Source organism: Paramormyrops kingsleyae, chromosome 10 (genome assembly GCF_048594095.1).
Source record: "Paramormyrops kingsleyae isolate MSU_618 chromosome 10, PKINGS_0.4, whole genome shotgun sequence".
Taxonomy (NCBI): domain Eukaryota; kingdom Metazoa; phylum Chordata; class Actinopteri; order Osteoglossiformes; family Mormyridae; genus Paramormyrops; species Paramormyrops kingsleyae.
Window position 1 is genome coordinate 24,110,645 of NC_132806.1, and position 20,920 is coordinate 24,131,564.

The following is a 20,920-nucleotide window of genomic DNA, read 5'->3' on the forward strand; positions in this document are numbered from 1 at the left end:
AACAAATAAGCCCGCTTTTCAGCGTTTGCTTTCGCCGTCCCTGCCCGCAAACGCCGGTAAGGATCAGCTACCTGTTTTCCTAACGCCGGTTCTCTTTTCGCATGAACCTTGCAGCATGACCACCGTGCTGCAGGGAGCAAATGAACGCGTGCATGTATGTATGCAATGCAATCGCACAGGCAGAACAAACAGCGTGCTCTTCTGCCTTGAACCTGCTTGTCATTGTGAGTCGGGGGGGTGAGAGAGAGACATCTAAAAATAAAATCTCCCAGGAAAGCCTCATTAGTAGTCCGCTTCTTTCCCCGATCGGCTCATACTGGTTACCGTTTCCCCACCAGTCCCTGCCTGTGTGCGGAGACGAGGCGGCGGTGCGCTCTTTGCCGGCGCTTTGGCGCTTAAGGTAGGGGAGCCCTTTCGGCGTCAGTCCGCTTTTTGTTCAGCTCTCTGACGGCGCTGATCTACGCAGTGCCTGGCAATCTTTGCTTTTTCCCTTTTCTTTTCTTCCCCTCCCCCTCTGGCTCTTGCCTTCCGTGGGAACCAAAGTGGGGATTGAGGCACCTTAATTGCAGATCGCCTGCAGAATGCTGATGCGCGGTGTCTGCATGTGTTTCTATTTGCTTCCCCATCCTCGGCTTTTCTAGGGGGAAAAATGCTTGCTGTTGCTTTTAATCTTCAGCGTGGAAGCAGGAATAGTGGCTACTGTGGTGAAAGTTTAACCAAACTACTGGGAACTTTAGTTTGTTAAGACCGACTTGTTCGTCTAGTTGTTTCTTTAAACTTATTTTTTGTGCAAACCATACTGTTAGTTAAAAATAATATCAAGAAGAACATTGTAAGGTGTTACAGCCAAGATATTCCTTGCTGAGTTTTTATTAATAGATTGTGAGATTGTTGGAGGTGTACAGTATAAGGATTTAAAATGCCTGGAGTTCTTGCAGTGCCAAAGATTAATTTGCAGAGTGCATCTGGTCGGATTGGAATAAATTAGAAAAGGCTGTGAATGCATAATCAAAATTTTCTTCTTTCTGTTTTTATACATGTAGTTTATTAAACTTCTGATGCATTTAAAAATATATGTCCACGTTTATTCTACAGAAAGTCCAGCCACTTGTGAAACTGCGAAATGTCCTTTTGGTTTATTTATTGTTAATATAAAAAGGAGGCGGACATATTTTCCATTTGTAGTAGTAAACAACGATGTCACTAACCACCAAAATTGCCTCAATTAAACGATCAAAGCCATCGATTACGGTCGTGCTGGTAACACCATACTGACATTTCTGAACAGATTTATTTTAAAAGAGAGAAGTGTTTATACTCTATATGTAGCTATGGTAATATTAGTTTTATTAATAGTCTCCGTACTATTAAATAGCAGTTGATTAAAGAATGTTGCCTAGACAGTTAAATAGAATCTTTTTGTATTCGTTACATTTACTTAATAATGGTTAAAAAGTAACTGGCACTGAGCAGGTTTTGGCCTGACTATAAGAATTACTACAACCGAAATTAAGAGCTTGATGACAAAAGCAAAATCATATTCATTTCAATATCGATGCATTATTATCAATTATTAATATCTCATTTGCAGGAACAGATGAGGGTCGGAAGATTCGCTTGTATTCTAAATAAAGATGATGTTTGATAAACAGTTCTGGTTAAAGAAATGTTTGGCTCTTTAATGATCTTAGACAACATATATCGATAATGAAGGCTAGTCATTATAGTGATTCACCAGTCCCAAGCATGTCTTCCTCTGCCTTTTAATGGATGTTAAATGTGGCTCCATGTTTGCATCTATCAAATATCCTTATTTTAAGTAAATTTCTGTAAATGTTTCAATAATGATTGATTGCTGTAAACATGCATAAATAATATCCATGTCCTATGACAATTAGGCTTTGGTATGAAGTTATTGAGATATTGAGGAAAAAAATCTCCTGTCCCTAACACATGGAACTGTGTTGCAGTATATGTTGCATAATGTTTTATTAAATTATATCATTGTTTTGTCAGCTGTTCTACTTATTTAAGAGTTGTATAGTGGGAAGAGCAGGTGAGATGTGGTTTTGTTTTATCATATAGCCCCAACTGAAAAGATATAAATAACTTTAAAACACTGAAACATTGTTTAAACCTTGCACAATAAAGTGATATTGTTGTACAATTAATATGTAGTATGGCTGTCTACTGTATCTAGTCAGGTTTTATTATGTAAATGGATAATGGATCTGAACTTGTTAATGTTTGCACGTTGACCTTTCATAAAAGTAATTAAGGAGGTGGACTTGGAATCGTTTTAAATCACGCTGACACCGTTTTTGGACAGTTTGCTACTGGGCAGAGTTAAATCGGGTTTCGTTTTTGATTGGGGTGGAGAGGTTAGGTCTCAGACACGTAATATTAAACTGCTGGCTAATGTGAACGATAATATGAACATCATTCATCGGGACCTCAAAAATGGGAAAATTGTTCCCAGCTGTTACTTTGCCCCCTATAAAAGGGTAAAGGCTCAATGCAGTTTTTTTGTTTAATTTTCATTGTTTTACTATTTTAGTACAAAAAAATGATTGAAGTAGCACTTATTCAATTAATGATTCTCATGTTGCTGGACCCCCAGTTTTGTACATTCTAGTAAATATGCAGCCGGATGCACAAACTGCTCCATACCAGTCTGACTCCCGACCTCGTGCAGTTAAGGATGTCACCCCTCATAAACTTGGATACTGACTTGCTTGGTGAGAGACAACACTGAGGTATTAAACTTACAGGATGCTGGTATTGTTTATGTAGGTATAATACTGAGTAGAATAAATAATCAAGGCAATGCAGATACTTTATGTTTAAGGACTGCTGTTATACTATGACCTCATAATACTGTGTTCCAATCTATGAGTATTCCTCCAAAGTAATCTCACTGCGCATGCATCCTGTGTTGCTCACTGGAGGACTGACTGCAGTGGGATGAGATAACACCACCCAATGAATCATCATGTCAGACGCTGAAACAGTCAGCAATATAATTAAGTTGAACCTGAACTTGTACAGTTTAGTTGAACGTTATGGGTTTTGGTGTAACAGATCTATGTTATCTATACTAGATAGGAACAGGTATTATAGATACCTGACAGTAAGACTATCTAAGTCCTCAGTTTTCTGCTTTCATTTAATATAAGATGAACGTGGCTGGGCTGATCCTCTGGGACTTTACAATATCCCACACCGAGGACAGACTATTTGTGTTACAATGGCATCTTGGCATAATGTGTCATTTAATTCAATGCCGCTCCACTTAACGTACCAGAGCCTGTTAAACTTCTGCAGGGTGACATGACCTGAGAAGGATGAACATGAGAGACCCGGCACAGGATGAAGCCTAAAGCCTTTTGCTAAACGTTCAGGTAGCTGTGCTGTACAGCTTAGTCGTTTGTGGGTATCTGTGTTACTTTTTATTTCCATAGAAGATTCACTAGTGATCAGTCAGCTCCCAGGGCTGGACATGATTGTGATATTTTCCAAATAGAATAAGACTAGCTCTTATCACCTGAAGGTTGTTTGTTCACATCCCAGGCGCCTGCATATTCAGCTTGAATTGCTCATCTGAAATAAGTTCAGTGCTGCAAATTCAGTGCCGCTTCGGAGAGCTATATCACTATTAGACTTAGGCTTAAGTTGGTTTGACCAGTGGTGTTGATGATGGATTCCCTTTACGTGTTAAAGATGTACGATTCAGGGGAATAGGGAGAGGTAAGCGTGGTGAATATATTTCTTGTCATGCTGGTGTTAACCATGTGTCTTTGGATCATTACCTCAGGTTTCTTTTTAATGCTCCTTGTTGAATTTTCACGGCTTAACAAGAAAAGCTTACCGCCGTGCAATCTACTAAAGGTGACACGAGGATGGACACGATCGCGTTGTTTTAATCACGTTCCCCCTGGAGTCCGCTCGCCGAGCCGTTATTAGATCGTGCGCCGATCTTGCCCACGTCAACCGCTGAAGGCACCGAGGCGTGAGTTAGACCTGATTGAGGCGCGGGGTGCGATGTACGGGCGTTCTGAGGGCGGATGCTGATGCACCTTCACGCGCCGCGGCTAAGACAGCAGGCAGGCACGCGCCGAGGGGGCCTGCTGCGGACAAGCGCGAGAAGAGTGACGAGGAGAGACAGCTGAGAGCCCGGGCAGCAGGGTGGCGTAACGTGGGGCTTGGTCCAATGTCAATTCAGCAAAAAGACATTTATATAATGAAGAAGCACTAAAAGTAAATAAAAAGTGAATTTGCCAGGTGAAGAAATATGCCTATATTAAGTGAGCAGAAGTGAGAAATTTTAAATTACTCACAGTAAGATATTCAACAGCTGATCAGCCTATTAATATGGACAATTTATTTAAAAACTTTGATTTGATGATTTACTTTTGATGCAGCTTCCCATACTGTCAGTATTCTGTCCATAAATTATAGTTATGTGGGTAAAGATGGATAATTTGCCTTTCAGTGGTTTAACTTTTTTTTGTGTGTGATTTAATGAAAAATAGTGCCTACATACTAAAAAGATGTTTTAACATGTATTAGAATATTCACACTTGCAAACTGAAGTAGTCTATCAACAATGCATTCTATGTATATATCCGTCTTATTCAGGTTTTGTCTTAAATAAATACAATGGCATAGACACGAAATGTGTCATAGATAAAGGAAGAATCCTTTGACAGTGGCAGAGTGGTAAACAAAGAGCAAATGCGGTGCTGAAGGTCTTTCATAGCTGCTTAGAGAACGGCTGGAAGGGATGCACTGTAACCTGACATTCAGTTTTGTGTCGGAAGGAGCTGAGGATATGAAAATGAGAAATGTCAGTATCGCGGGTTCGTCTTTTAGGGGAACAAAAGTAAACACGTCATGTCTGAACTCTCCATGCAGATAAGCAGGCGTATAGATGGATGTCCGATAGACTTGTGTGCATTATTTGTAATTATAGTGGGAAACCCCGTATCCAAGGTTTCAGTAACTTGTTTCAGTCACCTGGAAAAAAAAAGTTACAAACTTCCAGAAACTGGTTATAAAAACCATTATTTTCATTGCACCATCATAACTTTATACATTATATTTTTTCATTGCTGTATCACCTCTTGAGAATTAGGCTAAAACTTTTCAATCCCTTTTCATTTGAGAGAGTAAGAGTACAGTAATGTACAGTATAAAAATGTACTATGTTGTTATGACTGTATGCTATTTGATGGAGGCGATATCTTATCAATTTAAGATAGTGTATCAATTAAGCTTCTCATGTATGTTGGCCTACATAAATATTTTGTTTTACTTGTGGATGCATGTATTATATGGCGTTGAATTAGTTTCAAAATTCGCGCACATAAAAACCACAAGCACGTTTGCTCTCGCGAGCAGGAAACCCATCCAAAGTACGCGCGCGCGTCTGCACAGCACGCGCTTGCACGACAGGTTGAATAATTGAGACCATAGGGGCGCGAACAGTGGCTGATTTCTCAGCTTAGTTAGTTGGTCACTTTGAATCCTATGGTTGGCTGTTTGCTTTGGAAGAAGATGATGATCACTGACCAGTCAATGAGAATACCATTGTCATAATGTCGGAGCGAGGAAGTCTTGCACTGATTTAACATCTTTCCACATTAGAGGTGAATCAGACGTGTGTGTGCATAATTAAAGCGCCCGATTGTGGGAATTTCTCGCTTCGTCTTAATGTATATAAAAGTCACTGCAGAAAAGGCAACTGCACGGAGAGCATACGCGCGCGTGCCTTTTATATGCGAGAGTATTGATACTTCTTAAACGCCATTGTCTTATTTATGCTAGATTTAGTAGGCATAGAACAGATTTCGTTTATACGGGAATATGCTAGGCTGATGGCCATCTCTGAATGGTTGTGAATGTCAGTACTACGTTACTGAATACGTCCTACCCCTATTACCAACAACTGGGTAATTCATGGCATGCTGAATGAATCTGAGTTGACAGCACTCATCTACACAGAAATGCATAGAGGTGTGTGGGGAAATATACACAAATGAAAGGAATATAGTATTAACATTAAGTGTTTGTGAATTTTAAGAATTTTTGGCTTTTTTTTCTGGTGGAAAATTCACACTATATGTAAAGTTACATAAACAACATATACAGCATATCATACGGTATATTGGAGAAAATGAACAATTTGCATTATACGCTGAAAGTGACATTCCAGTACATGTGAAGAATAAACATCCAAACCCATATGAAGAAAATTAGCTGGTCTGCAAAAAAAACACATTACACGCAAAACACGCTGACTAAGCGCATATTTGGAAATTCAAAATGTAGTTAAAGGTTAATTTTAAGGCTAAAAAAACACATTTAGGGTCAGGTGGAATAAAGGTTAATGAGGTAATACTAATACTTCTGAATGTTACGTCAGGGATCACGGATGCTTATTCTGGGCTGACAGCTTCAAAGGCTGAGATGGGGGGACAAGGGCTAAGCTAGCATTACTCAGAACACTTTACTTAATTAATCTGTATAGTAGGGTCTAATGAAGAGAGGCATAGCTAAGAATAAGCCTTCTTAAGGCCTACAACTGAGCACTGAGTTGTCCTATTAAAAAATGAGAATGTCAAGCATGTGGTCAGCTTAGTCCACACTAGAACACTTGGTTGATGCTAGACTGGTGTGTCACATTACCCAATGAGCCACATCCTTGCAGCCATGACATCATCATCACATTAACCAATGAGCCACATCCTTACAGCCATGACATCATCAGGGTGTGGGTATTCTTTTCTTTCCTGCTCCAGGTAAATTGTAGAACAAAATCCATTTTCAGTGTGCTGACTAACTGGCTTAACACGAACGGTTCAACAGGGAAAGAAAGATCCAGAGCAAGGCTAAAGGCTATCCCCGGCGTGTGTCAGGAATAAGGGAGTGAGTGTCCTTCAGAGTTACAGTCAAAAGTCAAGGCTACCCGGGAGTGTGCGAGGAATAAGCAAGCGAGTGAGAGTCCCAGTCAATTCTGCCGTGAATCCTATTGAGGGTCTTTGCGAAGACTTGAAACCAGCTGTGCACAAGGCATCCCTAAGCAACTTGAGCAAGCCTGAGCAATTTTGCCAGGAGGAATGGTCAAAAATAGCAGCTGTTGATGTTTGGAACTTTACAGCAAGTGCAGAAAATAATTGCAAAGAATGCACTCTGAGAATTTGTATAAATCCAAGCTTGCATCATCGCATGTATCAAAATTTTATTTTGGTGACAATGATTTGTTTTAAAATGTTACTGATAGCGTATACTTTAAATACATGTCATTCCTACAACCTCTTTGACATTCACTCCCGAAATAACCTTATCTCAAAACGAGGCAAATGGTTTTCCTTGCATGTACAAACAACTCAATACTTATTGGTAAAATTGAACATTAAAACGTCCAACAGTGTTGTGTCAGGACCTGCTGAAATTGCAAATGCAGCAGCTTGTGGGCAGCTGGATTCTTCCCCTGCTGTGATTGACAAGACTCTGACACCAGTCTGTGGTTACCAGCTCCCGTCAGGTTTGCGCAGCTGAGAGACAGATATAGGTTGACATGAATTCCCGTAAGGGATTTGTTCCACTCTTTGAAGCCAATTAGGAATCCACGCTGTATTTCCCAGTTAGCTTTGCAGGCTTGGAATTCAGATTTTGAATCAGATAATTATTTATACTTCCACTTTTCAGTAAATGAGGGGTGATTATGTAAGGAAAAGGCACAAACCTCAGTGGTCAGACCTAGTGGTTTAATTTGAAATGGAGTAACCCATCTATGCATTTCTCTGTATGGGCTGTTTCTTTGGCTAGTTATTTGGCTTTTTATTTTTTGATTTAGTTTACAACCATCCACTGATTTTCTCTGCTCGCTTGTCATATGTACTTTAGGTCGTGTTCCCTGCCTTGTGCTCATGGCTTCCAGGATGGGCTCCTCCCTGCAACCCTGAATAAATGGATGGAATATCTATTAAACACACACACATATACATACATGTACACACACACATATACACTCACCTAAAGGATTATTAGGAACACCATACTAATACGGTGTTTGACCCCCTTTCGCCTTCAGAACTGCCTTAATTCTACGTGGCATTGATTCAACAAGGTGCTGAAAGCATTCTTTAGAAATGTTGGCCCATATTGATAGGATAGCATCTTGCAGTTGATGGAGATTTGTGGGATGCACATCCAGGGCACCAAGCTCCCGTTCCACCACATCCCAAAGATGCTCTATTGGGTTGAGATCTGGTGACTGTGGGGGCCATTGTAGTACAGTGAACTCATTGTCATGTTCAAGAAACCAATTTGAAATGATTCGAGCTTTGTGACATGGTGTATTATCCTGCTGGAAGTAGCCATCAGAGGATGGGTACATGGTGGTCATAAAGGGATGGACATGGTCAGAAACAATGCTCAGGTAGGCCGTGGCATTTAAACGATGCCCAATTGGCACTAAGGGGCCTAAAGTGTGCCAAGAAAACATCCCCCACACCATTACACCACCACCACCAGCCTGCACAGTGGTAACAAGGCATGATGGATCCATGTTCTTATTCTGTTTACGCCAAATTCTGACTACCATTTGAATGTCTCAACAGAAATCGAGACTCATCAGACCAGGCAACATTTTTCCAGTCTTCAACTGTCCAATTTTGGTGAGCTCGTGCAAATTGTAGCCTCTTTTTCCTATTTGTAGTGGAGATGAGTGGTACCCGGTGGGGTCTTCTGCTGTTGTAGCCCATCCGCCTCAAGGTTGTGCGTGTTGTGGCTTCACAAATGCTTTGCTGCATACCTCGGTTGTAACGAGTGGTTATTTCAGTCAAAGTTGCTCTTCTATCAGCTTGAATCAGTCGGCCCATTCTCCTCTGACCTCTACCATCAACAAGGCATTTTCGCCCACAGGACTGCCGCATACTGGATGTTTTTCCCTTTGCACACCATTCTTTGTAAACCCTAGAAATGGTTGTGCGTGAAAATCCCAGTAACTGAGCAGATTGTGAAATACTCAGACCGGCCCGTCTGGCACCAACAACCATGCCACGCTCAAAATTGCTTAAATCACCTTTCTTTCCCATTCTGACATTCAGTTTGGAGTTCAGGAGATTTTCTTGACCAGGACCACACCCCTAAATGCATTGAAGCAACTGCCATGTGATTGGTTGATTAGATAATTGCATTAATGAGAAATTGAACAGGTGTTCCTAATAATCCTTTAGGTGAGTGTATATATATATATATATATACACACACACAAAAACATACGTACATATATACACACACACACACGTGTACACACACACGCACACACACACACACACACACACACACATATATATATATATTGTACATTTTATATAAAAATACATACACAAGTATATTTATGGGGCAATTATACTTTTTCATGTGGGGGGGCAGATCTGATGGTATGTTATTGGTGTTTACAGTATCAGGTTGCTCATTTTAAAGTAGGATAATTACGATCAGATACAACCCGCGGTAATACCATGCCATAACAGCTTCGGTTACTGACTTGGTAGTGACAGTGCTGGTCTGAATCTGTGGTTCCCAACGATTCATGCGCCCCAAACCCTCTGGCTACATCGCACACGTCTCGTATTCCGCTGCCAGCACACCTGTTTCGACCATAATGACGTGTCTTCAAAGAGCTACCGGAGGTATGGTAGGAGTAGAGTAGAGCAGGATGTGCGGAGTGCCTGGGGGTCCAGGAGACAGGCTTGGGTGATTTACAGATTTAAATAATGTCACAGTGTTATCACACTGTCATCTAACCCAAGCTTACATTTGGACAGCTTGCCTTTGATTTAGCCTTTCTGTTTCTCCGCTTCAATATTTCTGACAACATTGATTTCAATGGGTTTTTTTAAGGTCTTGAGATAAAAGCTCCATTCTGCAGGACGGCCTGATGTGTCACCTCCCCAAAGTCTCACTCTGCATTGATTTCTATGGTTCAATTTGGGCCCAATCAGTGGATTGCCCAGGTCCCAGAAACCTTTAGGTGACCCAATCCATGAGATTTGGTTTATCCCACTTTTGCGTTTGAGCGGAAAAGGAAATTATAACATCGCCTCTCACTGCACCTCTTCTTAATCCCCAGTTTCTGTACCTAGGAGCGGGCTTTGGTAAATCGACCAGCATATTGCATGTGTATGCAAGTATAGGTTGTTCCATTCATCAAAATGTCACCGTTGATGGTGTGCTAAATTAGCCATGTGTTTTCTCCACCAGACCTTTGCTAATAAATCCACCTCTAAGCAAGGCTGTTTTGTGGGGCCTGCTCCGTAACCTTGGGTTTTCCACTGTATGACGGCGTACAGGTACGTCGCTTTGTAAGTTTTCACCTTACATGCTGCCTGATGCCCTGCACGTGTATTTCACTCAACGCACGTCATCTTACAGATCACAATAAATAAAATTTATCTGATCGGTCGAAGCAGACTGGCACCATCAATCCCAAAGCCATTGTTGAAGCCAAATGTTGCTGGGAGGTTTGTTTGCAATTCTCTCTGTGTACGCTGGGTGGCGCATGTCATTAATTAGGTCTTACAGGTACATAGGCAGTCAATGGGAATGTTATGGTTAGGTGTTTGACCCCGGAAAGGGCAAAGGGTTTTTGACCTCTACGTTACGCTATGCTACGCAGCGCTATTGTCGCCGCCACCACTGTGTTTGTACTCTGGTGCCACGCCGTGGTTCTTGTGGATGAACGTTGCTTGGTAGACCTGTCTGCAGGCTTGTTTCTAAAATGGTGGTTGTGTCTATAGCATGTAACATCAGTGAGACTGATAATATCTAAGTCTATAGCATGTCAGCCAGGTTATTCCTGAGGCCAATGCACCTCAGAACTTCAGTTAGACCCAACTCCTTTAAAAGCTAGTGTAGTCATTTCCATCCATCCATCCATCTTCTGCAACTACTTATCCTATTTAGGGTGGCGATTGGTCCACAGCCTATCCGGGGCACAAGGCAGGGAACAACCCAGTATGGGGCGCCAAACCATCGCGGGGCACACTCACACATGCACTCTTATAGGTCATTTGATAACTCCAATTAGCCTCAGCATGTTTTTTGGACTGCGGGGGGAAACCGGAGTACCTGGAGAAAACCGCACAACGTCACAAGGGGATCCTGCAAACTCCACACACATGCAGCCATGGTGGAGACTCAGAACCTGGTCCCAAAGGTGTGAGGGAACAGTGTTAACCACGGGGCCACCATGTGACCTCTGTGGTTAAATAATATATTTTTTGAATCACAATCATGTAGTAATCTGTTTTGCTTTGCCGGTACAAGGAAATACTTAACTGATTCCATATTTTTAAAACCGGCCATTGTACTAATTAAAAATGAGTAATGCTGGAAGATTTCTACCCCGCAAACTCTTCCTGTAACATGCATATTCAGTAATCATTAAAAAAAAAATACCACAAACAATCCAATCCTTCCGTTTGGCTGGTTTGATACTGTCGCTCCATGTAATGTTTTTGCTCTAATTAATGGCTGGCGAACCATATGGGAAATAATATCCACTTTGCACGAGACAGAGCACAAACAAAACTAGGTGACTGGCAGGAGATTTGTCCCACACTCTGAGCGGCACCATGCCCCCCTCCCCCCCCCCCCCCCCGGACACGGAGCCAGAGCCATGATGGTGTGAAAGGCCTAGGACAGACCACCTGCAGGATGTCGGCTTGAACTAAATCAATAAAAGAATAATGCAGCCAGTGTTGCCAGTGTTGCCAGTGTTGCCAGGCTCTGAAAATGGTGGCAGCATTGACAGTCACTAATACGGCGGGAATTATAAAACATGTTATACTTACAATTTGGTGGATGGTAACAATCCATTATGAAATCATAAAAGTGATAAATGCTTATTTATTATCAAACACACACATACAGATATATGTAAAGAAAGCTGTATGGATCTACCTGCTTTTTAAAAATTGTACTACAATTATAATATCAAAACCATCAAGTTCGTTAGTTTACTTTAAAGTTCTATTCATCGCATAGACAAATGTACAGCGCACGTGTGTGTGTAGCAAAATGCTTTTTCCACAAAAATAAATAATGTATTGTTTTATAAAAAGATAAAATAATTACACGATAAAGATAGCAAAATAACAGCAACGATAAAAAGAAAGTATTTAAAATTTAGACGATAAAAATGACACATGAATGTATTTACATAAGGTAGCGAATGAGGGAGAGTATAAAGTATGAAGCAGCACATTGGGTATTAGGAGTCTAGCTAGTTTATTGGATAAGCAGTTTCTGGGATAGCTGGATAACATAAGTATTATGTTCTCATTCTTATGATTAATTCATGCCCACGTCAGTATCGCTGACTGAAATATTTCTATTGAGCAAGTATATTTGCTATTTCATTTAAGTCTTGTGGCATGATCACTTGACCTAAGTGCAGTTGTGATGATATCTGCTTTCACATATATTCGTCTCTTTGGAAAACCCTAGACATAGTTTTTAAAAGGTCAACCAAAAGAAGAATTATATTCATGATACGAGGATCACGGGTCCAAACATGTAAAACCAATATACAGTCTACACTACATACACAATACGCAATGAACAAATCTTAAATCTTTGACTATTGGGAGAAAAAAGATTAATGTTGTTATAGTTCTACCAACTATAACAACATTAATATTAAAGAATAAATTAAACCTGCAAAATGAAAACACATTTATCATAGTTCCTCACCAGGTGTGGTGAGGTCCCTACCACACACTTCAGGTCAGAGTTCATCTTAAGCTCCCAGATTCCACTTGAGGTTCCCCAGAGTCAGATTACGGAAAAGATAAGTGGTTCCCAATCCAGTCCTTGGGACCCACAACCAGTCCGTGTTTTTGCTCCCTCTGGGCAAAAACATGGACTGTCTGTGGCTGCCAGAGGACCAGATTGGGAACCACTGGAGTAGATAGATGGTTTGAGAGCAGTACGAGGAGCATCACCTGATTCATTCCCATTAGAGGAGGGTGTGTTGCGAGTGACAGGTCATAATAAAATATCACTAGATGTATCTGTTGATGGGAAAAATGGTGCTTTTAGTATGCGATTGTGTGTGAATGTGTTTTGCAGTGGACTTCGTGTGCTGGGATCTAGGCTATGAGCCTGTGCTGGATAAGGAGGGTATGGAAAGTGGGAGGATGTGTACAATCCAGTGCATAAATATAGTCAACATTAAGAGTGTATATATTTACTCAAACACCAGTTGTCACAATAAGATACATATACTAGTGTTACAAAAAGCTTCTATTGAAGTGTTACTGTACGTTTTGTATGATCATAGTGTGTCTCTTCCAGTAAAATTACCATGAGAAATGATTGACAGGCTCTGTAGTCTTTGTCTGCACGAAGATGAGTTAAGCACCTGAAAAATCGATCAGTCTTACCAGGAATCAGCTGGGGCAATTCTGTGACTGACAGCCTTTCAGAGGATTAGACAAGGTACCGCTTTCTTACACAGCCGTAAAATTAAGTGCAGAAAAGGCTGGTCATATTTCTCAGCGTTCGTATGATGAAACAGTATGTTATTTTTTAGATATTATGAGAAGTTATTTGTTGGACTATTAAAAAATCAAATACCGTATTTATTGTAATTCTCTCTTTGAAAAACTATTCTGTTCCCAAAACAGGAAGTGTTGCATGTGCACGGATTTAATTGCAGACAACTTTTTTTTTTTTTTACAGCCAATAGCATATAGATTGTCAGTCAGTGAATAGATGTATAGACCTGGATGCAAATTGCATTCTTTGTTCTATTAAGTATATGGAATTGCATCTTCGTGACCAAGTTCTCCACTTTGTTATGGGACGTGAGACAGTTGTCATTAACTATGCTGGTAGTTTTTTTTTTTTTGAGCTCAATGAATTGGCTCTCATTGCTTTCACTTTGTCCTATTTGTTTGGAAATACTATTTCTATGTTTAGGTTCTTGGCAGATACTGAATAAGTATGAGGGAAAGTCAACACAAATAAAGAAAAGCTAAGAGAACCTGGTCAAAAGCTGAGATCATTTGGGGTATTATTATACTGGAGGTGTAGGGGGTGCATTCATCAAATGAATATGTTACCTAAGCATATTAAGCTCAATAAAATTAAATCATATTGTAAAGTTATATTCGAAAATGTGGCTGTTGTTAGCAACATCAATGTGTAATAATAATTTGTTGTCAATGCGTTTACTATTTTTCTTTGTTCAAATTTGTTTATAAAGTTGAATGACTAACCTACTGTGCCTATGGATTACAGGGCCTGATCATGTCATTTATGAATATTACACGTAGTTTTATTGACAGAAATCTGCGGCTGACTCTATGATCCCGCTGAATGGGGCGTCCTAAAAAGGCGCCACATCGAAATGGCACATTTACAAATGTTGTATGATTCCTCAGATACGGATGTAAATTTCATGACATTAGGTAATCTGCAGGCTGGCTTGTGGTTGAACATCTCATCATACAGCTAATCATCTTGACTTTACGCATATAAGACATGACTTGTACGAAAATACACGAAGTCGCGCACATACCCATCCATTCAGTTACATGGAAGAAAAACAGAATACATTGTTTCGAGTGTCAACACAGTGAAAGCACTAAAGTACACCATGTGACATTTCTGGAATGTTTCTTGAATTAATCTACGTGTGGATGGATGGATGGATGGATGGATGGATATTGTATCATATGATTAAACTTTGAGTGAATTAGAGACTGTAATTGCAACTTTGGCTATGAGTTTGTTTGTTTTTGCCAAATTACCAGCTCATAGACAGTGTTATATTCACGGTTAAAATGTGATGAATAATTAAATAGCTGCCTTATTTAATTAACACAGTCTAAAAACCTTCCTTTATAACATGTAATGGCTGTCTGCACTGGAAATGTATCTTTTCTGGGAAGCTTTTGATGCATGCTTGATCCTTTAATATTGACTTTAATTCCTTTGCTATTGCAGCGTACAAACATAAAATATTAGGTGGCTTTGAAAGAATGAGCATAAATCCTTTTAGAGAAAATTATTCTGAATAAGATTTCTGTATTTCAATCAGGTCAGTCAGAAAATAATTTCAATAAACGTTGAATTATAATTTTTTTACTTTCATTTTATGGATGCTCCTTTTGGTTTTTCAGGAGTTTTAAAATTAAAATAATAATATTATGTATATTACACATATTGAGGTGTTTCCAGACATTTTCAACACTGCAGTCTATACAATCAGGAACATCTAAGCCGTTAATATTCTTTATTATAGCTAAAAGTGCATGTTATTTGATTTTGCACAGATTCCTTTTAAGAAGGCTGTATTTTGTTTACATTCAGCTGTCAAAATTGAGCTGGATAAAAACGCTTACCACGTCTGTAAACACATTCGCAGATGTCCTGATGTCCTTTGTCAGTCTTCAAACGCACCTCCAAAGGAATTGTTTCTCAGACCCCACAGCTTCTGTCTGCAGACCAGACGCCCTAACCCCCCTTCAAAAAGGCCTCGGCGGTCCTCAGGGAAAAGAAGATACGTCCTCAGCGACTAAGATACCAGCCTTCGACAAATGGCTGCAGACAAATCGCCTTCTTTCTAGAAAGATACAGGCTTCATATTTTAGGTGCTGAGGCCTCATCCGAGGGTTTTTTTTATTATTATTATCTCCTCTGTCACCAGTTTAAACAGCATTTTCAAATTAATTTGACAAATGCTGGAGGAGGATGAGGGTCTTTATTTGAAGAAATTACTGTCGCAGATTTTTATCCAACTCCCTGGCTTTGGAAAGTGAAGTTTAATAGCAGCCCACTAGACAGAGCTACGGTAGTTAAATTTAAGCCAATGCACAGGGTGAAAGCTTGTTATCAAGCACCCAAGTTAAGCTAAATTATACATATGGAGGTGAAAAACATAACAGAAAGGTGAAAAGAGTAGAGATGAGCCCATTTTATATTAGGCTTTTTTGTCAGGCACATGTTTACCTGGTGCCTTAAAAGCTGAAGCCTTTTGGAAATTTAACGAATAATGTTTAGCAGGAGGTTGATTTCTTCGAAGCCGTTTTGTCTGTTACTCGATCTCATGATTCTGACGTCTGAAACTTTCACAAAGACCTTGTTAGGACACGTAATGATCATATATTACTTATCATTTATTATTTTTCAGTTCCAGGTGATGTTTCTTAACGGTTATTATATATTTTTTTTCTTTATGCTAGGAAAAGGGTAAAAATTAAATATAAAGGCAGTTTTAATATACAGAGTATTTACATGCTAAGGATGATGACTTATTTAGTTTAATTTTCACTGATTGTGTTCCCTTAATTAAGCAGAGGAAAAATGACAAATAGCAAATCTCAATCTACCCCTGAAGTGTAAATAACAGGTCACATTGCCACAGGTAATGGGACTCCACATTTTTGGTCTGGTCAGCTTGGTTCATTACATAACTTCATTCATATTACCTGATTTCTTTTGACCCATTTCAGTTGACCGATGTCAATAACTAGCACATTAATTTGATGATGATGAAAAATAAGTGAATTTAATTTTCTGTCTTCACTTGCTCTGCTATGCATGGGTTAATGGTGTGTGAGTGTGCCCTGTGTTGGGTCGTTGCCCTGCATTGGGTCGTTGCCCCATCCTGGGTTGCATGCCTTGCGCCCATAGCCTCCGGGATATGCTCAGGACCCCCCTGCGACCCTGAATAGGACATCAGAAAATGGATGGATGACCTACCTCTGCTAATGTCATCACTTCTATTTCTGTGGATATAATTCTACCTTTACAAACACTTCAAGTACCCAATGCTCCCTTTATAGTAACTTATTGATGTAAACTTTACAAAGATATAGAATTATTAAATGTCATTTCAACACGATTAGTAATTATGTAATAATATAAAGCTGATAACTGCAAAATAAAGCTACTGACATTTTGGAGTTGCGCAGATCTTAATCAATAGCCAATTATTCAGTGCAGAAAATACAGCAATGCACACGCAACAGAAAGGCTTAAAGGTTATTTTTTAGATAATTCTTTTTTCCTCTTTTCATTTTGTTGTTTTTGTTGCTGTTTAAGTCAATGATGAGATCCTTTGAGAAAATGATAAGTGGGTGGTGACAGGCTGAATAACAGAGCACTGTAAAGGTGTCCCCTGTCAATGGTGAAGCCCGAATACGGCTGCCTGACTCAGAGACAGTACTCTCCATTGTGACAGAGAAAGGGCTTCTCCATGATATTTTTTGTTTGTCATCTGTCAGTCTCCTAAAACAGCACAGTTTTTATTATTTTCTTTATTATTATTATTTTAATCACAAAATATTATTTTGCTCTTCTTTGTTTGTTTTGTTCCGGGTAACTTTTTGCTTTTGCTAACTAATATATAGCTACATTTAATGAGCACCTAAAACTTAGCTAATTAAACACAGCATAATTTCAAAGCTTGTTATTTTACTTCTTGTTTTGGACTCACTTCCTGTTTAGTTTGAAAATTATCTTGTATTGGAGCTGCATGTTTTTCACCATACAGACTAACAGTAATTTAATGAGGGACTTAGGTCAATATTCAAGGTGCCTCTTCATCCATGCAGTAATTACACATTACACAATAATTACACAGTTATAATTAAAATACATTTCATTATAAGTATCTGTCTGTCTGTCTTATAGCTTCCAAATCCTCCTCCACAATTATAATCTCAGTAATGAATGTGCAAGAGAATAAAACATCATTTTAAAGATTTTATATAATTCTGTTTATTATTCAGCTGAATGGCTGATAAATGTTAGGGAGGTTATGCATTTTTGTATCTATCTGAATTGAATTTAGCCACAAATTAAATGAACAAATATTGATTCTTATGTACGTTTCACCTTAACTTCACTCTTAAGAAAATTATGGGCTGTAGCTGTCAATGGTGACTCTGCTAACGGGCAGCTGAAGTGTGTGTATTTGACGGGGGGGGAGCTTGTGCTCTACGTTTCCTACAAAGTACATGTAAATGTCCACATTCATCCTCTCTCCTTCTCTCTCTCTCTCTATCCATCTATCTATTGATCTATCTATCATGAATTCCCTTTATACATGTCTAAGCATTATGTATGTATTATACTAGCATGTTACTATCTTTATGTACAGTACTGTTTTTCTCTCCTGGAGCACTTACGTCAAGAATGACATAAAAATCAAAGAAACTCTATCCTGTCGAATATGAATCGGTTACTTCTGCAAAAATGTGGCTACACCTAGGGGTTTCCTGAACTTTTTAATTGTGCCCTTAAATTGTGCAAAATTCCTTTAAAAGCAAAACCCATGTGTAGTTTTTAACGCTGGCAATCTTTCAGCATTCTACACACTTTACAGTACATTTGTTATGTCTATCTGTACCCTTTTCTTCCTCTGTTCCTTGGTTACCCAGAATTCATAGGCTGCTTGAAGAATCCCTATTTGTGAGGTGTCTAAATTGGCAGCATGGACAATGGCTTTTTTTTCCCTCTCCCTGTATGTGTTTCCTACCTTCTATTAGTGCCGCCTGCTTTTGCCTCAGCTCTTTTCAGTCTGTGGAGCGTTCTAATTAATCCATTCCGGTTGTACTGTATACTGTACCTGTTCAATTAGGAGGGAGTCAGACAGTCCCATTGTCTTGCTTTCACGGGTTTAATTGTTCGCAGATGGAAGGCTGCAGAAGCTGTAGCGCCCTCTGCTGTTTGAAACAAAATAGCGTGCTCTAAAGTAACACCCATGAAGAGGTGCAACCGTGCAACCTGGATGGTCACATTGTTTTTATATGAAGTGTGCTCGGACTTCTAGTATGAACACTATGCATGTGTTTCCATAGCAATTACTTTAGAATTAACTGCCTTTTTTCAATATTCAGTAAGGGCATGGACAAGGCTAGATCCCCCCAGGCTATATCACTTAATTATTTTGTGTGTTTCATCCTTTTTTCTTTTCATTTTATGCACTTCTCAATTATGGTATCTGAATAACTTTGGGCGTGTACTGGTTTAGAATAAACTTGCATTCAAATAGCATAATGCTCCTGTTTTACCTTCATGTTTTAGATACTATTTCAGGTACAAAATTTTAATCTAGAGTTTATCAGATCATATGTTTGCAAAAGGTACAAATAACTGTGAAAGCGAATGGTTCCTTGACTCTGTGGTTGCCATAGGAGTCAAGGTGAGTTCTTTCTGTTTTCATGCAGCTTTCTCATATAGAGCGTTCATTCGCTAATCAAACTATATATCTTATAATTATATCTAATTATATCTGTTCTGTGCAGAACAATCGTTTAATTGATTTTTGAAGATATAACAATACATCACTTGCACACTTATTTAAGTTAATCACAAACTTAGCTCAAAACACAGCATAATTTCAAAGCTTGTTATTTAACTTCTAGTTTTGGACTCACTTCCTGTTTAGTTTGAAAATTATCTTGTATTGGAGCTGCATTTACACTCAATGTAAATTAATCCTTGGTGGTAGAGAGAATTATTATATGTTTGCATTTGTCATTTTGCAACAAAATGTCATTCACGTTTCCTAGGCTTGTCTTTGTAAGTCATGTTATGTAGCCAATTATATGTATATCTAATAATAATACTGTATATCCAAGCTTGTTTCATTTAATGTGCAGTGCATACCTAAGGTGCTGCTGTACAAAGCCAGAATGGCACTGAAACACACACACACACACACAGACCACAGACACACACACACACACAGACCCACACATTATCTGTTTGGTTGCTTGGTTGGTTGTATGCAGTCCCCTGTCAAATGTTTTGCAATTTTATGCATTCCACCATCTGAAAACTAAATAGTAGGAGTTCAATAATCTGCACGACATTCCTTTCATTTTCAAAGTTAAAGGACAAATACAGTTATTTTCAAAAAGCAATGAAAAATGCATTTTAATGCATAAGGCCTCACCAGGTGACTTCCCTGGCAAGATATGTGTTAAAACCAGGATGTGACCCATCGGCTTTCCCAGCCATCATTAATGGAAGACTGGGCTTTATGAATACGGCTGACCGCACAGGATAGGCACCCAACACACTTAATGAAACTCTTGTTCTATAATTTTATTTCTATATTATTTTATTGTTTTAAGTAACATAACATAACCTAATATGTGGTATTCATTGGGAAATTAGATACATCCTTAATAAACATCCCACATGCACAAAAAGCTGTACTGATTGGTTTTTCTAGTATTTATGCTTTTGTATTTTTAACACTCAAGATGGCTATTTACTTGATTTTTTACATTTTTGGCCAATTTTTGCATTATCGGTCCAATTTAATGAAAAACGAAATCCTTCAAGAGATAGTGGCATATTTTTCTGGTACCGTGTTGTAACGCTGTTACTCTTTGGAAGAGGGGTTTAACCTGGTATATTGGGACTGGCTGGATGTTCTGGGATATCATTTAATATAGTGAAACTGTGACCCTGGTGACCAATATTCCTCAGCTTTGAAGTACAGATTGTTGGAAGCTGGAAACTTTGCAGGATAGAACACATCACATACACACTGTTTTACCCGCAATTTTAAAATATATCCAATATCCAATACCTATGGTATGCATCCAATATCCCGTAACAATCTAAGACAGATTATTTTACTAAAAATTATTATAAGCATTCAACAATGGCAGATTTGTTTTTGGGAAGTGTGAAAATTAATTTATGAAACAATGTAAATTTGAGTAAAGATTGAATTAGACTAGCTGTTTCACTACATTTATGCAATATTGAACTGCTGTTCATGAGCAATTCCTATGAAACCCCGGAGAGCTTAAGTAAATCTGCCAAGAATAATAACAACAAAACGAGGCCAGCTACAGTGTAGAAAGTTGGTGGAGAC

The 20,920-nt window shown here is 39.1% G+C and overlaps 1 protein-coding gene across 1 annotated transcript in view; it reads left to right on the plus strand.

The window, feature by feature from the left end:
* Window positions 1–276: 276 nt before the first annotated feature.
* LOC111855497 (teneurin-1-like) overlaps window positions 277–20,920 on the plus strand; it is a 365,325-nt gene continuing 344,681 nt past the window's right edge. The window contains exon 1 of the mRNA XM_072717559.1: window positions 277–400. The gene's annotated coding sequence lies outside the window, so the exon portion shown is untranslated. The remainder of the gene's footprint in view (window positions 401–20,920) is intronic.